Source organism: Haemaphysalis longicornis, unplaced genomic scaffold (genome assembly GCF_048455015.1).
Source record: "Haemaphysalis longicornis isolate Haplotype H1 unplaced genomic scaffold, Haemaphysalis longicornis Haplotype H1 scaffold_26, whole genome shotgun sequence".
Lineage (NCBI taxonomy): Eukaryota > Metazoa > Arthropoda > Arachnida > Ixodida > Ixodidae > Haemaphysalis > Haemaphysalis longicornis.
The window spans coordinates 4516179-4537499 of record NW_027526319.1 but is presented as its reverse complement, the minus strand read 5'-3'; the positions used below and the strand labels follow the sequence as shown (position 1 = coordinate 4537499).

At 48.2% G+C, this 21321-nt stretch overlaps 1 protein-coding gene across 5 annotated transcripts in view; it reads right to left on the bottom strand.

Moving 5' to 3' along the window:
• LOC144172816 (TNF receptor-associated factor 6-like) overlaps positions 1–21321 on the bottom strand; it is a 334329-nt gene that overhangs the window by 142314 nt on the left and 170694 nt on the right. The gene's annotated exons all lie outside the window — the stretch shown is intronic.

Sequence of the window (21321 nt, the reverse complement as noted above, 5' to 3'; positions counted from 1 at the left end):
CAGTTCAAACCCAAAACGCTGGACTCAAGCTGTCATTTATCTAAAATTCCACCGTACGGAAATTGATGGGTTCCAATTGATTGATGTCTGAAAACCAGACTTAAACTAATCCATGTTTCTAGTCCTTTCGCCATAATTCTCCCATCGCCTTTACCTGCCGGTGCCACTTGTTCTATAGCTTACCATGTAAGGATTTCGCCCCGTTTGGGGGGCGCCCAGGTCAGAGATAATGCCAGGATCGACAGCGCATCCGGCGGTCTGGAAAGGAGCTTCGTTGGGGATGCTTCTCCCAAGCGGGTAGACGATGACATCATGAGCTTCTTTCACGCAAGATGCTTTACACTACACAGGTGTGTATCGAAGACGAGTGTGGTTCGTTATCTTCCCCCCCCCCCCACCCCCCGGAAGTGGAAACAGGATATATTACGAACGCCATGGATTGCAACCTTCTAGGAAGCTTGAATGGGAACATATTCGCCTGAACTCTGTCTGGTTGGGTTAAACGGGTCTAGGACATTCGGTGCAGGATATTTCGGTGCAGGAAATTTCCGTGCGGACATTTCGGTGCACGAACATTTCGGTGCACGCACGTTTCAGTGGGTAAACTTTTCGACGACGGAATTATCGGGTGCTTGTTTGTTAGAGACAGCCGTTATATTTTTGTTTCCGCATAACACGAGTTATGGACACAATCTAGCGAAGTGATCGCATTTTTAAATTGATTCCGTGCTTGATTTCTGCCAGTTATTTTTTGAAACAATCCGCGCTGAAGAACTATTATATCCCTAACCAGCCCGCCCCCTCTCCCTCGCCAGTACTTCATCTACACACTTAGGGCTTTTACACCAACATTTATATCATGTCTTTGCACTTTATTTCATCTTATCTTAATTCTTTGTCGCAGCACCAGCCTCTTTTAGTTTCTGTCTCTCCAAGCTTTTTTTTTTCAATCATTATTTTCGGTTTTCCTGGAAAATCTAACAGGCAGAGCGGAGTTCACGGTATGCAGCTAGCACAACAAACAGCCGCCGAAGAAGCCCCCGAGGACACAGTGGCCAGTCTCGTTGGCCCCAGTGTCGCTCTTCTCGAGGATCAACCTTGCTAGCTGCACCACTCCGCGCGTAGCGGTCATACCGAGGGCGCCCCTCTGCAGAAATTTCTCCTTCTTTCCAGCTAGGACCCATTGATACTCCGTACATTGTTGGATGCAGAATTCTCCTCACTTTATTATATTATATTAACAGAAAATTTGAATAGGCTGGAGTAGGGAGAGCTGCGACAGTCATCTTTCAGCTTGCGGCGTCCAGTTTATACATTGTGGAGGCACAAATTTCAACACCCCCCGAAGAGGCTAGTACCCCGTTCTAAGCCCCCTCCCTCTCCCCCCGGCCAATTGCTTTAACAATGCCATTGTAATCGACATCGCTGGGTAATATTAAGTATAACCGACACCGAAGTCACCGACTAGGAGAGTGACACAGAAAATCACGAAAGAGGAATGCACTAGTGCCTAAAAGTCACCTTGGTGTCTTTCCTTTTCATTTTTTTCGTGACGACTGGGGAGCGGGGAAGAAGAGTTCGGAATGAACTATAAGCAAACCCATCAATTGAAACCAAAGTGTTTCAGTAGCAATTAGAACGTTGAATGCGCAGCCTGCAGGAGGAACAAGAAAGAAAGAAGACGTGACAATGACAACTTTCTTTCTTCGTCCTCACGTAGCCCGCGCATTGAACGTTCAACTATGATATACCAACTCGCGCAAACCTACACGTTGTTCAGCAGCAATTAGATTAGAGGGTTAGGACTGTTCATATGAATACAATTTGAAAAAGTTACACAAAATTGAATGAAAAGCCCTAATCTCTAACATCTACCATTGAAATGGTGACGAAATTAAAATATTAAAGCTAAAATGTTAAAAAAGTTCCTGGGACATTCCGTGCCTGGGAATGCCCATGCACCGAAATGTCCGTGCATCGAAATGTCCGTGCACCGAAATGTCCGTGCACTGAAAAGTCCGTGCACCGTAATGTCCGTGCACCGAAATGGCCGTGCACCGCAAAAGTCCGTGCACCGAAATGTGCGCACCGAAACGTCCTGCAGCTAAATGTCCTACATTGAAATATCCGGATCCCGGGTTAAACTTGAACACGCAAATACTCCAACCAAGGGCGTTTTCTAAAAGCGGTCCCAACGTTTCGGAGCCAACTCGGCTGCTTATTCAGGGGTGACTGTGTACGACAAGATGCAGCGGGTATATAAGGTGTCTTCTTTTTTCTTACTGGAATCTTGCCCTTGCGCGTCGGAAGCCGTGGGCGAAGATGGTGGGAAGGGCTCCGAGGGATCTATTGAGGCATCGCCGGTTTCCTTGTATATGCCAGGACTCAAGGAGTAATCTATGTGAGTAACGGGTTTCGGCGCCAATCACCTGCGCGCTGTCAAAGTTAATCAAGTGGTCAGCTTTCTCGCAGTGCTCGGCCATTGCACTGCGCTGGGTGTCGGACTTGCGATCGTCGTTTTAAAGACGATAGTCTTTCTTGGGCTACTTAAACCCAGAAATTTTGGTCTGTATGTCTGTCTGTCTGTCTGTCTGTCTGTCTGTCCGTCTGTCTGTCCGTGACTCGATTCCGCCAGCCGGGCAAACTAAACTTGATATTGCGCACTAGTCTTCTATACTCACAACCAAACGTAAACGCCTAAGCCTGGTTAATGTGCTCATACTTCTCAACTTTCTTGAACAAGTACAAGATATTACGCAAATATAACAGGAAATTAGTACACAAGAGATACGTACAGTGTTCCTTTATAAAAAAAATTCATGGGTGCTTGGTTTTTTGTCAGAAAAGGATATTCTACATCTACTGCAGAAAACCACCTCCTCCTGGCGGCATATAAAAAATCACGCGGCAACAGCAACGAAAGGTTCCACGTTCTGCTTGGAACGCACGTGGAGCACTGCGACACGGTTCTATAAAGCTTGTAGTCGGCCGCCTCCACTCACGCGCGTCTCCGCCGTACTGCATCGCTGGCATCGAGGAACCCGGCCTGTATCAATGGAACGCGGTAAATTCAAATCACCTTGAGCAAACCTTTAGTGTGTTTACCTTGGGATGAGCGCGACTGTACAGGAACGGCATGAGAGGTGAGCGGAAAAGCAAAGGGGGGCATTTTCTTGGCAAATGTCTACAAAGACTATCGTCTTTTGACGACATTTGCAACGAAAGGAGCAGATACGCGGCAATTTTTTAAGTGCGATGCACTTTATAAGCGACCCCGAACCTTCCGCCGTCCGCATTGCTCCTCCTTCTCTCCCCTAGCAACGGCGCGAGGAGCGGAGTGGAGCGTCCGTAGCAACGGCGCAGCGACGTCACACCCCACGTGACCCGCGCGCGCTCCGCCTCCCGCGCCGTGGCTGCGCGCGCCCGCGCCGGCTCCAGCACCGCTCCTCGCGCCGTGACGTCACACTCCCACGTGACCGCGCGCTGGCGCCTTTGCGTCTGCTCCCCCTCTCCTCGCGCCGGGACGTCACATGCTCTGCAGCTGGCGCGCCTCTCCCCCCGTTAGGTTTGCACTCACCCTCGGCGCGCGCCTCTCCCCTCGCCTGACAGCTCCCCCTCGCCGGTACTGCGCCTCTCAAGGCGATGGCAGAATTACTACGCCGTGTACTCTCGGCGCAAGAAATGCATTCGCACTTCCTCACGATTCCCTTCGTGGAGGTGGGGGCAATTTTTTTTTTGTGTTGGCGGAGGCGTTCCGGGAAGTTCCTGCTCTCCCCAACGTAACTGGAGGGGCATTGTGTGCAAGCAATTTTGTAGACGATCCCTTGGGCTTTTTCGTTTGGCGGCCGCTGTTTAGGTCGTGGTATGAGCTGTCCAAGGGTTGACACTGGCTTGTTGGAGCTGACAATTCCTTCCTTGCGAAGAATGTGGGGTAATGTTTCACCCCTTCCTTTAACATAGGGAAGGAAAATACGGGGGGGTAGGCGTACGCAGAGGGTGGGGGGCAGACGGCGGACACAGAAGAGGGGTTGTTGACCGGCGGCGTCAGTACAGAGGAATTTTCTAGGTTGCTGCCCGATTGAGGGAGACGGCGTTTGACGCGTCGTATGAAGTTGCTCGTGTACCCATTTTTATTCAGATCGGCGATTACGGCTTTTTCTTCTTTCTTCCGGTCCTCTTCTGTTGAGCATATAGTTCTGGCTTTAAGTACGAGAGCTGAAACCACAGATGATTTGTAAGAATTTGGGTGGCAGAAATCGAATTGCAGGTAGCGGGCGGTATGGGTGGGTTTCCTGTAGACTGTGAAATTTAGTCCATCTGGCTGGCGTTTTATCAACACGTCGAGGAATGGTTAGGTGCTGTTTGTTTGTTTTTTTCATGGTGAATAGGTGACCGGTGAAAAGCGCAAAGGCTCATGGGTGCATTGTCTGCTCCCGCGGAGCCCAGCCACTTCCGGTTCGAGAGCTCTCCTCGCCTACCGTAGGCCACCGGATTTCACGCGCGCGTGCGCGTGCTGTTTATCTGTTTCCACCGAAACAACAAACGCTGATGCATCGCATATTCAATGAATAACAACGATGAATCCTACTAGGGGCTCCCCTTAAAGGTAAGCAGCCTGTGGCAAATAAACAACACGCACACACGCGCCTGAAAGCCTCCGGCGTACGCAGGCGTATGGGAGGCCAGGCGAGATCTCGAACCGGAAGTGGCTGGAGCAGACGACGTACCCGTGAGCCTTTGCGCTTTTTACCGGTCACCTATTGGATAGCTGGTTCTATCGAATTTAGCTGCGACAGGAAGTTGTCTGCTGTTGTTTCTTTGATGACACAAAAGCAGTCGTCCACTTACCGGAGAAACACCTTGGGTTTTTGGAAAAATTTTCCAGAGCGGTGCTTTCAATTTTTTCTATTGCGAGATTGACTGTTGTCACGGAAATAGCAGCCCCCATCGCAGTTCCACTTACTTGCCTGAAATATTCCTGCTTGTAACAGAAATATGTGCTTTGCAGGCAGAACTGCAGAAGTTGCGTTATCTAACCGACGCTGAGGCAAGTCCTGGAGCTCAGGCTGTCGTCGTTCTCGAGGGCACTTGTGGCGGTTGCGACGGCCAGAGAAACAGGGACGCTGGTGAAAAGCGACAAGACGTCAAAAGAGACGAGTCCCCACGGTCGATCGGTACTTCGGAAACAAGTTCGACGAAGTGGCTGGCGTTCTTGACGGGGGTGAACGTTTTGCCGACGAGAGGGGAGAGAACCTGATGAACGAAGTTGGACAGGGCTCGAAGTGGTGAAGTTGTGAAGTCCACAATAGGTTGGACGGGCACTTCGAGTTTATGAGTTTTGGGTAGCGGATAAAAACCACGCGCTGAGCTATTCTGGCAGATCAGTCGCAGATACAGGCTTCGGAAATCTGGGTACTTCTTGAAAATGTTGGCCAGGAGTTTGTTTAGCTCGCTTTGGAATTGCGGGGTGGGGTCCTTTTTCAGTTTTTCGTACGTTGAGCAATCGAAGAGGTCTTGAACTTTGCTTTCGTAGGCTTGGAGGTCAAGCACGACGGTACAATTTCCTTTGTCAGCAGGGAGAAACCTGCATTATCATCATCTCGTAGGCTGCGGATTACTGCGGCTTCATCCGGGTTTAAGTTCTGTTGGTGCTGTCGGGGAATGCTCGAGAGAACGCCAATCACCTCCAGTCTGACTTCCTCTCGGACGCCTGCTTCAAGGCGCATAATACCACTTTCGATGGCAGTCACCATTTTTCCCAGAGGGGGCCGGATAGTCGTAACGTTAAAGCCATGACCTTTGGCTAAAACTTCCGTCTTGGAAGGAGAGAGTTGTATGGATGACAAATTTAACAACAAAGCTGGCACGGTCAGCGGGTGTGGCCTCTTTTTTCTTCAGTGCCGAAAGATTGCTTTCTTGGGATGCTTGATGTTTTTCAGATGCAGACGAAGCGACACTTGTTGCAAAAGAATCCAGTGAATCAAACTTGACTGGTATGCGATGCTCCAGTTGCTTGCGGAGGAAGAAAATGTCCAATTCCTGTCTCCTTAGGTTCGCTTGGCACTCGTGGACTCGAGCGTGCACCAAACGCCGTTCAGCTTGCGCTACGATGTTGTTTCCTTCAGGAGTGTGTACCAGGCGCTTGAGCTGGAGGCTGCGGGGCACGACGTCCAAGTCCCGGCATGTCTTCGTAAAGGCCAGGTGGTTCTTGAAGGATGACATGCTTCTGGTGACGTTTACGTAACGTTTTGCCAGAGCTGCTGCTTCTTGGCCGAAGTCGAGGCGTAAAGACTTGAATGTGAACATCTCCAACAGAACTCTGTCTGGTTGGTTAAACTTTCCCTGAATAAGGAGCCGAGTTGGCTCCGAAACATTGGGACCGCTTTCAATGAATGCCCTTGGTTGGTGTATTTGCCTTTTCTAGGAAGCTTGTTTCCCCTGCCCCGGGGCACTTGTGTCTTGGCTACAGCAATTAACGTGCAGTTCCTTTAAGGCAGTTGTCGAACGGCGGCTATGCGCTATGTTCTTGAAGGGAACTTCTGGATGCTTGGCTAAGGTTCAAGAGAGAAGACATCAGCGTGAACTGAAGCCGTTAATTCGCACGGTTCAGTCACCGGAGCTGCCATATGGCAGCAAGCATAGCTGTTGGCTAGAGCACCCACAACCAACTGATGTATTTTTGCGCAATGCACAGTTTACGAAAAACCGCACGGGAACACAAACATGACAACGGTGCACTTTGTCTGGAGACGTTCTATTTTCAAAGGTGAGTTTGCTCCTATGATGACGATAGTCATGTCGGGCGCTGCTTTAATTTTCATAATGATACGCGTTTCATTTATGCTTTAGAATGTGCCTTTACGCGTATATTGTATCGCGTAAGGAAAACTACGCGCATGTAGTCAGCCCGCACGTTGGCCTTTAACGTCTGCTCTCTTGCGTTTTCGCTCTGTTTTCAAGCACTGCATTCCGAAACAGTTAGTGGAGCGGGAAAATGTAGAATGAGCAAAATAAACAGTTGCTTGAAACACGCTGTCGTTATTCGGTGGGCCGAGATTCCTTTAGAACACGTGGGAATAACAAGTCAGCCTACCGCTTTGAATTGGGCAGAAAAATGGCGTACCTTGGCAGTATGAAAGCAGACTGAAGGGCCGCGAATAATTTTTTAGTAGTTCGTTATTTAGTAATGGCTGGATACAGTCAGCCTGCTTTGATATCACTACTTCCCCACCATGAGTGTATATCCGTAGCTGTTGTGCACCTCTTATTTTTCCGTCCAACCGCCATTGCCTTCGCGGCGGTCACTCATACACTTACCGCCCTTACCCCCTAGCCATAATCACCGACCCTAAAAAGCCTCCCGACACTGCTGGGGAGAGTACCTTTGGCAGCGCTCAAGATCCTCAGAATCGTTCTTCCCTACCTACGCACAATCACCATCGTATCGACGCCGGAACATTCCTCCCTCCCTTGGAATTAATCAGCAAATCCCGCGCCTCTCCAGCTCCTCGTCCGGGCATCCTGTCGAGGGTAAATCGGCTCCGCTTCTTCGACGGCGACTCTCCATGCTCCTTTCCCCTGCGTCACCGATGTCCTATTGCACCACCATCACACTCACCGAAGGTATCCCGCGCCCCACCCTTCCTTCTCTGTTGCAGAATCTCAAATCTGGTGCCGACTACGAGCCGGCGCGTACAATACTGCAACCATTCTCCCAACATGTCCCCCTCATGCTTCAAGTATTCCTGCCCAGACTGTAAATTTCCTCGTTCCAGTAGACGAGAAAAAGACTATCGTCTTTAAAAAGACGTGAGTGGCCTCCTAAGTTCGGGGGGCCACGCGCAGCTGCTGTTCGTGTGACCCGATGGATCAGGCTTGGCTCCTCCCGCAAATCCGAGCAGGTTGATAAAAGCGGATTCTTCTGCTCGGGAGTTGGGAAAGGGAGAGCAACCGGTTGTTGAGGGCATATGCAGAGACGAGATGGACAGTGGTGGCAGGTGGTGTGGAACCTCACACTGTAAGGGGCCGCCTTTCACCGTGTGGATCCGCTCGACATCCGTTCACACGTTAGGACTAGGTCCTAGTTAGTACATGAGCTATATATATAATTGGCTGCGCATTTTTGCTACCTGTGGTGTTCTCAATACTGAAGCTCTCGACTTCACTGTTTTAGTCACGTGTACTGCCTCTTGCAGTGAAAGGACTGCCCTCCGTACCAGGAGGATTGTCTAAGAGCGATAACTAAAGCCACCACTCTTTGCGCGGTTACAGACAAGCACAGTCCATCAAATAAATCTGTTTCAGACTCAGATCTTTGGAAGACACAAAATAAACCTGAAGTCCCCGAATTATTTTCCTCCAGTGTAGGAAGCGACCGCATGATTGTGGCGATCATGGTACTCATGCCGGGAGGCAAATCGTCCGCGCAGGCTGGCAAACTTTGGTCGACTGGGAAACGTTCAGGAAATTAAGGAGCGAAAGTGTTGGTGATACCCTAAATATCGAATAAATCAGGGAATGGATGAAAGTGATCGTGAAGAACGTCAAGACCGCGACCAGAAAAATCGAAAGGAAGTACAGGCCGATTTAATGAACAGCAGACTCGCCCACCTCATCGAGGCGAAGCAGTCCTTCCTGTGACAGTGGCAGGAACAGAGACCCAACGGGATTCTGAGGAAGCAGATGGCCGACATAAATCGAGCGATAGAAGAGCCATGTTTTGTGCTCGGCAACCAAAGGTGGAACGAATACCATCACGTGGCGGACGGCCAGCTTCACAGTGGAAGCACCTGGAACCTGCTCTGACACCTGCTGGACGAGACAAAGACTAAATCTCAACAGATAGAGGCTCGCCAAAATCCTGCATAAGAGAACTCGGAGCATGGCGAAGATATGGCGAAAAAAACTGCTCGATGTCTACATCCCCATCACGCCGACGGTCATCCAAAGTCCGTACTCGTGGAGACAGAATGCGATACTGCATAAATACATATAGGTGGAAGAGATGGAATTACTTCCTGCGTTCTCTCACAGTGGGTCGGCGCCGTAGCGGAGGCAGCTTTCCTCCTTACACCTGCGGCATCCTCCCCTCCTTCGCTTTCCTCCTTGCTGAGTCTTTGTTGTCTTCCTCGGTGTCGAATTTACAGAGGCCTACGGTGACGGATGACGCGAAACCACCGGAGTGGTTAGACCCCCTCTCAAAAAAAAAAAAGAAAAACGGTAGTCGTCGAATGCGTACTTCTAGTACCTGTATACAGGGAAGAAACTTTTGGTGTCTCACTGAAAACATTTATAGAAAACTTATAAGCTCTACGCAAAAAGTTATGGAATGGAGATTCCGGCGGTAGTTACTGTGGGTGACCGATCAACATCGAGGGTCAGAGAGGAAATCATTGCAGTGCGGCAGTAACATACAAGACGTGCAAAAACGAATTATGCAACAATGTGGCGTTGGCCGGGATTTAGCGAAGGCGCGCATTCTGTTCTTAGAAAATTATTTCAGGAAATGGGGCCGCACCACGGATTGGTCGTTTTGGAAACATCTGCCTGCTCAGATTTTCATAGCGTGAAGAAGAATTGCCTACATTAACGGTTTTGACATAATTCTGTTTTGTAGTTACCTTCCCTTTTCTCATACGGAAAATGGCGCGGACGTCGAGTCGAACTGGGTGCAGCCATGGATATAGTTCTCCCTGCTGTTTCTGCGATAAAGTGTCCTCGTGGAATAAAAAAAAATACTCCACAAATACGGTTCATTGTCTGTCTCTCTGCCTCCAACGCGAGAGGAACGTGCACCGCACAGTTACACCAAGCACGTAAACCCAAGAGGAGCTGATGAAGTTTTGGAGGGAACATGCGCCCAAGAGTAGACGCACTACACCCCGCTGCGCCCGCACTACGCGCGGTCAAGCCTCTTAGTTTTTTTAGGTGCGGAGCACCTTGGGACGGATCAATGTCCGTCGCCGTCTATGAGCATAGCATTTACAATCGCGAGAAATCCGACATGCACCGTCATGATTCGAGCCTGTGTCTGGTAGACCACAGAGCAGAGAGAGTTAGTGTCAGTCGTTTTACCCATTGGGCCACGACCGTGAGTTGGTATCCGAAAGTCAAAGGGTTTACTCCCTCGCCTGTAACGGTACGTAGCAACTTAGGACATCATAATGTCCGCCCCCGTCCATGCGTGTGGACAGCACCATTATGCGAAAATCAATCGAAATTCGATTTGAGCTGTGAGTTGCAGTTTCATCAAGGTGCAAATCACAGCTCAAGTCGAATAGTGCTCGGGGGGCAACTTGGTTGTCACTCGGGGCGCAACTTGGATGTCATTTCGAGTCGCCGTACTCCGCAGCCTCGGCATCATCCGCGGAGTGGAGGTGCTGCTATATTTTTTTCTTTCCCCTTCCTTACGTGCTTACTTAAAGTGCAATTATAGACTGAGGGTCAGCCGCTCCGGCTGTGTTAGAAGGCAAAAAAGTTTCATAGACAAGCGCTTGCCTCCCGCCTGCGCTATTAAAATATATTGTGAATTAAATACCGTGTGCAAAAATTGAGGATGCAACCCTTGAAGTCCGGTGATTCCAATAGTTCAGTTGTTAAGACGAAAACGGTCCCGCCTAAACTGCCATGGATGAAAACCGTGGCAACAAAGTTCGCTGCGTTTTTCGTAAAAGTTTTCTATATGCAAAACGCTTCCTAGCTGTGCCTGCTATGGGGCAACGTGCCCTCAGTATTGTTTATTCTAGCCTATAATGCGACGCAAAAAAACATTCTGGCTCGCTTTTGAACACGGATTTCCCTCAAACTCCTAAAACAACCACATCTTTTATTTAGTGTTATTTTCGGCTGTCTGAAGACAAATTTAGGCTCGTCTATTTGAGACAGAAACTCTCTACACGAAACAATCGTTTTTATTTGGCCACATCACTTTATTCCTGGCTACCTTGGCGTGCACGGCTGTTGCCAAGGGGGCGTTGCGGCGTCGGAACAGCCCGACATTTTGTGAGTGGTTCATCTTATCCTCTTCTTCCGAACTTTTCTTCCCGCCCATGACTTTTACCCACTTCACCTATAATTGTGAATGAAAAACGAGAGTAACAAAAACAAGATATTGTATGGACAGAAACCATCTCTTTTAATTTTTTTTTCCGGCGAAGTATAACACCACCACAAACATAATTCCGGATACGCCATTGTTGGCTTGTGTCGACGACATCGAAAGGTATGTAGTTTTAATTAGTTTAGGTAAAGGCGATCCCTATATGTAATTTTGTCAGTAGCATGATAACGCTCGTTGTTAATGTCGGTCCGCGAGGAACGGGTGGTATCACAGCCAGTAGTTCACAAACACGACAAAAGTAGAGGCATCAAGACGTGCGTAGTAATTGCCCTGCATCGCATGGTGTCATTTGCAATGGTACCGCTTGCGGAAGTGCACAAAGAAAAGTAAAGAAAAAAAAACGTTTTTGCCTTTGGCGGACGACACAAACGTGTGGCACGCTTTAAAACGCGGGCCTTATAGTGGCCAATGTAAGGCTGGCGAGAAACGGGCACTGAGAACAGTCACTCTAATAAAGTGTTCGTCAAAGCCTTCCTGGAAAGCTTAAACAGATATTGCGGGAAAACCTCGCAGTAGAAAGTAAAAGGTGTCGACCACCTACTTTAAACCTCCATGGCGGCTTCGTACTGACTTCACCCCGTAGAGACAAGCCAAAAAGTAAATGAAAGCGCATTCGCTCTTGAATAACGTTTAGCAAAAGCGGATGATGCGTCACTTAATAGTTGCGCGAAGAAGGAGTGTCTATACTTTTGTCTTACAACTGCCGCTTATGTAATCCACCTGAAAACATGCATTTTTTTATACCGTGCCTGGATGCGGTGTTTTTCTGGGAAGTTTTCCAATGATATATTTCTTGTGAAAGGATTGTATAACTTGTGGAAGTGCCACACAACTGACAGGCATGCGAACTCCCTCGCCCACCGAAGTCCATTTTTCGGAAACAGGCTGCATAGGTGCGGCGCGTTTATGCAGCGCAACGTAACCCACCAGAATGGCTGCATCTGTTGCACGCGCACGTCTGCTTGCCGGACCTTTTACGGACGACTTATTTTAGCTGCAGTGATGTGCCTCTTCTTGGATGACTGACGGCTTTTGTAGGCGCTAATAATTGCAGTTTTACATGCAGAAAAAAAGTGGACTATAAACAAAAGAAAATTTCCGCAGTTGACGAGAAGTAAAATGCCAGCTTCATGATTTGGAGTTCCCTAGTTCGAATCTTCCCGGCGGCATGTTTTTTTCTTCTGGTTGCGGTTGAATCTGTATCGTCAATCTTCTTGACTGCACCGTTTGACCACATGTCCTTAGTTCTATTCGGAAGAGACGTCACAGTTTCAGAGGCCTAGGTTAAGCAGCTGGCGCCGCAGTCAGGCCCAGATGGCGGCCTTAGTGGGGCCATGAAGACAAAAGGACAATTTGGTTCACTCGAAAGATATCCCCGGTAACACAAACCTGGCACCACTTTTAACGCAAACTTCACTCAAATAAGCGGTATAATGAGAACAAAGAGAATGGCTTTGCGACCCACTAGCTTCATTTCTCGCTCTAAAACATATGACGTAATATGGAGAGTTTTATGATTGGCTGAAGCCAGTAAAATAAGACGCAAGTTAGGCAGGACTGATAAGCAGTCAGAACGAGCTATTGGGGGCAAACATTAAGCGTAATTCTCTTTTATAGCAGTTAGAATGGCGGGGTAACTAGAAGTTATGAATGCACACGTACATATAGAAGCCCCAGTGCTTACAGCAGGCAGTTGGCCTGCTATAGCTGAATAGTCACCCGGCCGTTTAGCTTACACTGCACGATTTCAATAAGCGGGATTGTGTTCGCTGGCTTGGTTTGTCGAGCATACCCAATGTTTCACGATACGATTACTATCAACCGTAACAATAGCTGGCCAGGTACAACTCCGGTGAAAAACAAGGTGACTGCGCATTGCGGTCCTAAGCTAAAATCCTTTATCCTGTGCAGTATCCTGGCGCCACCCAGGAGGAATGACGGTAAATAAGGTGTTCCAATGTTCGCTGCAGAACCTAGATAGCGTTCGCTTCAGTGCCTGGTTTGGATACGTAAGCACAGATGTCAAGGGAAATCAAAATATTTGCTTATTTTTAAAAATTTTCAGTACATAAAACATTGGTTGCTACCTTACCAGCGCTAGGGGCACTATAGGACACAAAACCGGTTTTTTTGTTGATGGCCTGTTTAACACCGCCACGCCTTCCGGGCTCTTGGAACGCCGTCTCTCAAGGCGGTGCGTTTGCAATTTATGGGTAAATTTATCATTCAGTGCAGAAGCGCTTTATCATGTGAGACTTTGGAGCAAAGATTCCGCGCACAATGGGCATCGAAACTTTTTAATCGAGGCTTTTTACGTTACGAAGTGTCTTTCCATCAGTCGTAGTCGGAACGTCCCACAACGTGACGTTGCCCCTTTAAAAACTTTCAAAACTCCGGAGGGACGAAGAATTGTCAAAAGACGTTCACAGGCGGCAACATGCTTCGCGAGGTCTGTTTACTGAACCCGCATTTGTTTCTGGGCATGAAGGTTCAGTTGTACGCACTGAGAGCAACCCAGCAGTCACGCGGGATAGGGCTCAGGTAGTCGGGTTAATATCGATTAAAACGATCATGGTCCTCCAGGTCTGTTCCGTAAAATTCAGTTTTTTTTTTCAAAAACACCAAGTCATGCTCCAGCCACACGTATGAGTGTTTTTGTGGCGAAATTGTGTCGTGGTCGAAAGAGCGCCAACACAATGTCACACAAGCAGGCAGTGTTTATGCGGCCCAAATGGTGACGTGATGAAGGAAAAGTGTATAAAAATGGTTTGTATGCGAGTATAGCGGGGTTGAATAAAAAATGCGAATTTCGCTATGAGAAACGAAAATGGCGATTTTACGGTAAAGTGGGACAGGGGGCTGAAACCAAACGCCCTGCGTTTAGCACGGCCGGCGAGAGTTTCGGGCAGCCCAACTGGCACCACTATTGGCGCAGTTGTTCACACCTGAAACTGTTCGAATACTAGAGTCCAAAAAGCAGGCATTTATTTTTTTCTCGCGTGCACTCTTTTCAACGTAAAGAAAAAAGAAGGCAAACAACACAAAAACGCCAACGTAGGTATTCAAGAACAAAAATTTACCCTGGTGCGTGCGAACACAAAAGTTTTTTTTTTCGGAACTGATTATTTTCGGACGCTTCTTAATCGCTGTCTATAACTCTGGCTTGGAGTAGATTTCTTCACTTGAGCACATTAGGCTAGGCTTTTCGTGTTTCACAAAACTTGGCACTTGAGTCGACGACTGCGCTTTCTAAGGCTGTCTTCATGGTTCCTAAGGCTGTCTTCATGGATCTTCGAGTGACAGCCTGCAAAGAGAAAAAAATGCACACGGTAGAATATCCATGAAGCAACCCTTGTACTAGCTACCATTCGAGTTGGAAAAGAAAAAGGAAACCCCCAGCAAAAATATGAGTTGCAACAGTCGCACCTGTGGATATTGTTTTGTTTTTGCTGGTATGAAAAATGATGCCTAAATTAGGTGCCGTGTTGTAATGTATTTTCTACAGTCACGTAAGCTATGGCATTTTCTTAATGCTCCTAACAGAAGCTTGGCGATTTCTTTAGTGATTTGGTAGCTTCATACCGCTTCTTCGCCTTTTCGTACACGTCGTTCCTGCAGTGTAAGTCGGGCTCCTGCCTTATTTCGTATGCAACCAATGGGAATTGGCTTGCCGGTGGACGCCGTATTTTGCCCACGGACCACACAAGACTTGACATGGTAAGCCGCGCCGACGGATACAGCAACTTTTAAGAGCATATGCGGACTTTAATAGAGGATACATTGTTTGATCATCTGGCGCGCGAAGTCAGTGGGATATTTCACGGAAGTTGCTTGAACACTTTCTTTTACTTCGTTTACCCGTTCCCCAGAAACGAAGAAAAACATACACAACAGAAGGCAAACCCGCTTAACGAGAAGCTGCGCTTTCCACAAGCAAGTGTGCGTGTGGAACAACCCGAAGGTCATGCGTGGATTAACATACACCAGGTAGGATCTTAAAGAAAGTGGGGACAAAATAAGTAACGATTGACGCAAACAAATGCGAGTTTAAAAGTACAAGGAAGATGATGAGTTTAATTCCTATTTATGGCGTCATTGTGCGTTTCCAAATGTTATCCCCCATTTTGACAATTTCAGTTTTCTCTTGAGGGTGAGCGGGGAGAACACAGCATGATACATCCGCATTCAAGATATTAGGTCAGTGCATATTGTTGCTTCTTCACTTTCTGGTTGTAGCGTTTAGCCATGCTGGACGAATGCCAAATGTAGACCATGATGACTCGCCAGTACGTCGTCAAATTTGAGGGCATCAAATTAGTGATGAAAATGGCGCGAAGGAAACAAAGACTACGAAAGCGCTTTTCTCGTTCAAAGCCGCTTTGACGAAGCCGCGCAAAAACATGAGAAATGTCCCGTTTCGTCAGTAATAGAACTACACAATATTAAAGCGAAGCTTTAAACGGCTGGACGAACTGAACATGTCGTGATCCTGTGTACACAGAAAATTCCTCCGGCGCCAACAAATAAGCATGTCTGAGCAAACAACACAAATAGGAGTTAGAATTGAGGGGTGGTAGTTCGGGGCTGTGTGCCTCTATCGCGACCAAGTTCCAACGCGGCCATTTGATGCGTGAAGCACAGATCATACGATAACCGGCGGGCAGGGGCGTACGACGGACCGGGTTGAGCAGCGTCAACGAGGGAATGGCAGACATCGGCTGCACGTAACTTTGAAACGGGTAGTACACGCGTGAAACGTACTTTCGAGATGCGGGAAGCTTGGCACCTGCGACACTGCGAGCAGCAACGGTACAGTGGCAAGAATAAGAACGTGTGATTACGGGCATTCAGCGCCTGCGAGGCATTTTGAGGCCGCCGATAGGGGTCCGCGAGGTGGCGCGCGCGGTCGTTTGCACGTAGCGCGCAAAATCGTCTGCTATCGGCTGCTATGCGGTCGCCGCTTTGACCAGTGGGAAGTAGCACTTGTTTGTTGGGCTAGTAAAGCAAGTTTAAATGTGCTGGAATGCCACGAAATCCGAGCCACTGTTCTGTGCCCGGCTGCACTACGGGGTACAAGTGCTGCAAAAAAAACTGTCGCTGTTTGGCGTTACGAAGGACCCGTCTCCACTGGCGCAGTGGCGACGAGCAATCCCTCGCGCGGACTAGCAGCTCCATGAAAACTCGCAGGTCTGCGACCTTCACTTTAAAGAACGCTACATCTCCCGCCACTGTACACACTGTGGACGGCGAAGTTGTATTAATAGATAGAGAGAGGCCTATGTTGCTCCCGGGAGCTGTGCCCACGCAATTCCCCGATCTTCCAAATGCAGATGTTATCAGTGCCATGAACTTGACCCGAGAAGGGTGGAAACTAATTTCATCAAAGCAGCTGGTATTTTCAACTCCTGCTACTAAGTGATGGCAACTCCATCACCCAGTAGTATTAATTGCTTTGTATGCTTCGCCCGTGTCTTCAAACCCATCCTACAAAGAGAAGAAACATGATGGCCAAATGTCCGGCATGCCGCTACACCCAGATGGTACTGAAAACGCCCTTTGTGATTGGCTTTTAATCTTTGCAATTAAAGTGAACACCAATGTCTACGGGATTTCGGGAAGATGGCGACGAACCAGCGACCCAGCTTTGTGACCTGCTCTTAAACACCACGAAAACACGATAGGGAAACGGCGGAGAGAAATGCCAGCGTTAATTGTTTATCTCCCAGCAACAAGGGTTCGTTGCGTCGCGAAAGAAACCCGCGGAAGCTAGGAAATGCGTGATTCCTCAGTTGAAACCAGTTATCCGTTCATTAGTGTTTCTTTAGAGGGTAGCCTTTCTTGCGACCAATCCAAAGCCCCAATGGTGTAACGCCCTGCCCTTGAAGATATGCACAACATTGGTGAAGTTAACTTGATAATTTATTCGTTGTTATAGTGTAAACTGAAATAATTTGGGGGACGAAACTTCAAAATCAAAATACAAAGCAAAAACAAATGAAGGTAACCGTCCCTTACGAAGATGTCCGCCACTACAGGAACCGAAACATGGGCAACGGCCTCAAAAGAACGGGACAAACACTCGTGAACATTGATCGACCGGGGAATGGCGTGCATTTGCACAAAAATGCATCAGTTCACAATTAAAAGATGCACTCGTTGTAAGCGCGTAAGTAAAGAAAATATCAATAACGAAGTGAAGAAATAATGAAACACGACAACAAAATTATTTTTGGAAAAATCACGGACGATTACGATACTCACAAATGCGAAACTTGGGCGCAACGCGAGTCTCGGTCTCGGCGCCGAGCTACTGCGCCCCCCCAAGTAATCGCGAAACCAGCGAACGCGCTGCTCAGCGGTTGTGTCGCAGCGCATTGCCGCAGCCGAGCATGTTGTTGTAAATTCTGTTTAAACCTCCCGCGCAAATTTTACGTGGTTCAGATGAGTCACGCAACAAGAAGCGTGTCTCACTCCGCCTCGCTAACACTTTCCCCAAGCGACTCGAGCCGACGTGCGTTTCATGCGGGCTCATCATACTGCCCTCTCCCTCACACTTTCACCCCGTTTTCTTCGGTCGTTTTATTTCTGTCTTACCTTGTTTCTTTTATTTCGCAGCAGCCGCCGCGAAACGATAGTAGCGACCGCCAAAGTGCTGCGCAATAAAATTCAGCACCTTTCACTCTTTGAAACAGTTTGGCCACGGAAAATTGGCGCAGCCGAAGTAGCGCAGAAAACAAGACAGCCTTGTGAGTAATTTGCCATCGCGCATACCTTGTAGCTAATTAACTGAAAGAAATTCGGAAGCAATAGGTTTCTTGCGACGAATACGAAGCGGTCGTTTCCCTTCCGCGTCGTAGGCATCTTAATTCTCTGTAACACACGGACTCAAACAGGTCGACGACTTCCGGGAAGCGTATTCCCAAACCATATCCCGTAGGGGCCCAGGCCGACCACACCCCCTACGCAGCGGCGCAGCCAATGAGGTGAAAAAAGTTGAAATTTTTTAACCTCCTTGGATGCAGCACCGTGACGTCTCTACCTAAATGTGAGCGACTTTATGCGAGGTAGATTTTTTGTTTTTTCGCCCTCCCCTCGTTTCGGCTGCTTTGCGGGCGGACGATGGATTCGCTCCGTGGGCGGGGCTCGCCTGCGGCGCTGGGGAAGCTGACGCACATGTGGCAGACGTTAACCTTTCGTACCTGAGCCCCTGATCTCTCCGCGCTCTTCTTGCGCGCCTTCAAGCTGACGCTGACCTCCGAACGTGTTCCTAGATAAGCGCTCGGCTCGGTGCTCGAAGTGTGCGCGCGCGGATGGAGGCTTTCACGTACATGTGGCAATTATACAAGTTCCAGAAAGCAAACTCTCATAAAAATGAAGACAAAAATTTCTTTTTATCTTTTGTGATCGCGCTGCTTCGCGGAGGCCGATGGTTTCGCTCCTAGCACAAGCCTGGCGTACGCGCTGGGAAGATGAAGCTCGCTCTCCGCGCTCTCTCGTGCGCCGTCAGTCGCTCGTCTCCCATGCTGTTCCTAGTTAAGCTAGCGCTCGGCACGTTGCTCAAAGTGCGCGCGCGGATGGATGCTTTTGAATGTACATCTGTAGTTATTGTTTACTTTCCGGAAAGCAAGCACTACTTATGAAGTGAAGGCAAAAATGTTTTTTTTTAGTGCAATGCACTTCTTAAGCGACCCTGAACCTGCGTCCACCGGCGATGTCCACGCACGTGGAGATGGGCGCGCGCAGCCTGGCCGCTGACATGGCACATACCCACGTGGGGGATTGGCCAGGAATCTCCTCGTCTTCCTTGGCAACGGGGGGAGATGGGCGCGCGCTGCCTGGCCGCTGACATGGCACATACCCACGTGGGGGATTGGCCAAGAATCGGGCGTGAGAAGGGCTAATGCACCTGCTTAAAGGAGTACTGACACGAAATTTCAAAGCTGAGATCCGCTCTAGCAATCAAGTACAACGACAACACAAATAGGTGTCTGTCAATAAATGCATCTTTCTTTCTTTGTAGTTGTGTGTGTGTGTGTGATCTCTTTCGCGAACATTACCGAACCGCGCAAATTCAACTCGTGCATTCGCACTTTCACATTCTTCCCCTCGGGGAAATGCGGGGAATTTTTAAATGCAGAGCATTGCAGTAACTCACGATGTCACCCGCGTTGGCGTCCGTAGTCCGCACCGTCGTTGTCCCTACTATATAAAAAGAAAATACTATCCGACGCCAGGTTTCGATCCCTCAACCCTGCGGGCGGAACGCTATGTACATTGTGCTGTAACCACCACGCCACAAAGCCGACACAGAATCGGACGCTATACACGCGCCTTATATCGTTGACTCATTCAAATTACTGCTGACGAGCGCTCTCTCGTCAGCAGTTGCCACAAGTGCAACAACATTAACGTAACGCAAACTACACTCTTAATCTGGTTCCATATATGTTCCAGTTAAAAAGCGTGATCCATATATTTTATGTGGATCCGAACGAAAGAATAACTGGAACGAGGCATATAGGTGGATCTTATCTGGAACCGTCAGCTTGTTTTCTTTATGTTCGTGGTTTTTATCTGGAACCGAAGAAATGGGGTCATGCGTTGTCGGCGGTTCCGGTTACTGTTCCACTTATGTCCCAGTAAACGGTTGGGGAGAGTGCGTTTGTATATTTTTTGCTCGTGTCTTGTTCCACATAACTCGTGCACGGCAGTGAAGTATGCACTCTTTCATGCATCAAGTGGAACAATGAACCGCATATATATTAGGTGCTTCTTGACCCAAAATGCACAGGCGCGTTTAATATACACGCTCACACCGCACATAAAATTTAATGAACTTCGCCGACATCTATGATACTGTCTTGCAGCAGTTAACTTTCATAATACGGCTAAGCTGTAGTTTTAGTGAAGTCCTTTGACAGAAAACGAAATCCCACTTTTTTGTCAACGCCGTACAAAGCATTAAATGTCGAGAGGAGGATATCTTAGGCAAAAGAAGAAATTGCAGGAACCCATTTCCAGGTGTTCTGCGGCACCCAAACCGCTTTCGTGAACATCGTCTTCTTCTAATTTGAGGCGCAAGTACAAAATCACCAGTGACTTCAATTTGAGAAGGACTAAACGTCTTCCCTTTCCCCATATGCCGTTCGGGCAAAGCCATAGCTGCTATAGTGCTGAAGAATTCGTGGTTCTTTTGTGAACATCTTCAATACGAAATACTTGTTGAGGCCATTACATTTTATGCATTTGGTTTACAAAGCGTCGCAGAAACGGCAGTTTTTGTTCAACACTCAGTCATCATCTCGCTGTGGTGTAGTACGGCTCAATGGTACTTAGTCCACGTTACTTATGTTGTGATGGGGTACATACATAATGGTAACCGACTGCGTCACATTTTACACCACACACATCATGCTACGCATGCAGTTATATGCTTAGAAGTTAGTTTTTGTATTTTGTCTCGTTCCGGGTAGTAATTTTTACAAGCAAAAACGAAAGCCTCTTTGCAGGAGGAGAATGACACGAAACCCGGAGAACTAAATCTACCCCGCGGCATCTGCCTTACATTCTATATATTTATATTGAAATGGCATTCTTATTTCAAATTATGCATTGCAGTATCGCGAAAATTCGCAGTGTTACCCTAATGTTGTTACTTGCCGTAGTAATTCAAGTTCACCGAATGACCTGCCTTCTCCTGCTGGTACCCCGTTGCTCTTTTCCTCCACTATTGGTGTTCATGAAGAAAAGCTGCTGGAAAACGGGCAGATGTATTATTACTCGCTAATTAGCGCGTATTCACACTGGATTCACTATGCGGAAGTAGTTTTCTATAACGTGGGTATCAAAGAGCGCCGCAGTATATATTATTGGTATTGGAAAGACTTGTCAAGAGAACGCAGTCAATAAAGAAGCGTCGTTTTGTTTTCACTGCAAAGAAAGAAATAAAGCTGTCATCAAAGTTTATGCACACATACCGCACGCGCTCACGGACCGCGGAAACTTAAGCCCGAGTAACGTGTTAAATTGGCTAATATCTGAGCTCTTTGTTCCAGCCTCAGAGCAGCGTAGACGTCCGCTTAGAGGCCTACTCCCATTTTCCGAAGCAAATAGCTATCAAGGGTGCCGAGCTTGTGATCTCTTCCGCGGACTGGTCACTGGCCACGGCGTGCATCGCCAAAGGCACGGAAGAAGAAAAAGTT